We start from the raw sequence: 2,446 nt of genomic DNA, 5'->3' as shown, positions 1-2,446 counted from the left end.
TTGAAAAAGTTGGTAAAGATAATGTAATAAGATTTAAGATTATTGATGAATGTGTCTTCTCTCTCTCTCTCTCTCTCTCTCTCTCTCTCTCTCTCTCTCTCTCTCTCTCTACCAATAGTTATTATTGCGCTTTATTTTGTATTTGGTGTGAAATATAGGAAAAAAATAGAGAGATCATAAGTTTGTTATTTTATGTGTCTTTGTATGTGAATGTGTAGAAGCAAGCACAAGGACGATTGAATCAAAGTTGGTGCTTTTGAGTATAATTCTCTCTTCAACTTGAGGTTAGTTATTTTGATGCCATCACTGTCTCTCTCAATTTTTGTGTTAAAAAGGGATGCATAGAGTGAGGATTACCTAGAGAAAGAGAGAGAGTGAGAGAGAGAGAGAGAGAGAGAGAGAGAGAGAGAGAGAGAGAGAGAAAGAGAGGGGGGGCGAGAGGATTGTGTACATCAAGATACTTTTTTTATCTCTTTCTATCTTATAGATAATCTGATTGCAAATATTAGTGTAATATTGATATGTTAGAAACCTTTCATTTTTTGGACTTCTGCCTTTGAGATTATTCAGAATATATAGAATATACAAATTGTAGTAGCCTTGGAGAATATATGCATTTAGTATCTTATAGTAATTGATAAACATTCTTAAAAAAGCAAAAAAAAAAACCTTGCATAGACAATTATATGTATCACTGTGTTCTTCCTTTTTGTTGTGGTAGACATGTAGGTTACTAGGGTTAGGTATATGTTGGCAAAGATACATCGAGATAATTATAGAGCTTTAAGATATTAATTTTGGATTTCAGCAAATGGAGCTTCAAAATGATAACAAACGCTCCAAAGATGTAGTGGCTATGGATGATTCTTCCAATGAAGAAGTAGCTTTGTCTACGCCGCCTGAGTTGATGAATGTTCGAGCTACAAAAACACCTTGCTCGATCAAGGTCTCCATCTGGACAAACAAGCTCTAAACTATTGTGGATACATGCAACCGCACTGAAAAAAATTTGATTGCTTGCAAGGAGTACTTAGATGCCCTTTGGGATGAGATTCGTGGAAGTAGTAGCCAAAGGGGAGATACGTTAAGAGATGATTTGACTCATCATCTGCATCGCATCCATGACAGTAGTGGTCGCATGGAGGCAAACCAACTAGACATGATTTCTTTCATGGAGAACATGCATGTTCAAATTGGGGAATGTCTACGTGGATGTAATGGGCAATGTAAAGAACACGTAGATTCTCTAAAAGATCAAGTGCATACATTAGGCGTGGAGGTATTGAGTCTAAAGATATCTGTTAATCGACTCAATGCAATTATGAAAAAGATGTGCCATGTTTTAGAAGCTAGGGTAGTTGCTTAGAGATTTTGTGAGAGGGATGATGTTTTTTTATCAAGGGTCAAATTGTGTTCCAACTTTTAGATTTGGCTCTTTATTTTGGCGATATATATGAAATTTCTATTTTTTCAAATTTAATACTTCTCTCTTCCATCTCTCAACATGTTTCAACTCTGCCTCTCTCTCTCTCTCTCTCTCTCTCTCTCTCTCTCTCTCTCTCTATCTATCTATCTATCTATCTATATATATATATACATATATACATATATATATATATATATATATATATATATACATATATACATATATATATATATATATATACATATATACATACATATATATATATATATATACATACATACATACATATATACATACATATATATATATATATATATATATATATATATATATATATATATATATATCATTGTCTATCTATGCCATTGTCTCTCTCTTTGTCTATCTCAAGTATTATGTTGTTTGAAGTTAAGAAAAACAGTATTTGTTATTTTGTGTTTCGAAGGAGATTGAAGATGGCTAGGAGCTGTATATACTTGAGTTCAAACCAAGTTCGTCAACTTCGAATTTTGGATGCAACACGCATGACTCGCCGTAAACGGTCACACGGACAAGGACTTGCATTCGAAAACAAAATGGTGCTAATTTTACGGATTACTTTAACATTTGGAAGGGTTGAAAATGAGGAGCATAGTGAACCCCATTGCGGAATCCACTTAGACTCAAGAAACAGAACAATTCTCAATGCTACGGTTCTTCAAGAATCTATCAATGAACATTATAATGCTCAGAGACATAGAGATTTGGCGCAAGGCCCTTTCTCATTTGATTTAAATGAGCTACCTATGGATGATAATTTTCATTCTATAACATTTGTTGTTGGTGATGTGAAAGATATTAAATCTCAATGTAACTCTATAGGGCAGGTGTTTTCTTTGCCTCGGAATGTAAAGCACCCATTAAATATGGTGGTATATTATGGAGATTGTACTCTTCACTCATTAGGATCCCTTTCTTACAAGTGCCATTTTTATGGTGCAATAATTTGGAAGTGTGAGGCGTCAAGAAAGTTTGGAGAAT

This window comes from Cibotium barometz, chromosome 20, assembly GCF_041138505.1.
Source record: "Cibotium barometz isolate CiBa-2024 chromosome 20, ASM4113850v1, whole genome shotgun sequence".
Classification (NCBI taxonomy): domain Eukaryota; kingdom Viridiplantae; phylum Streptophyta; class Polypodiopsida; order Cyatheales; family Cibotiaceae; genus Cibotium; species Cibotium barometz.
This window is presented reverse-complemented; position numbering follows the sequence as displayed.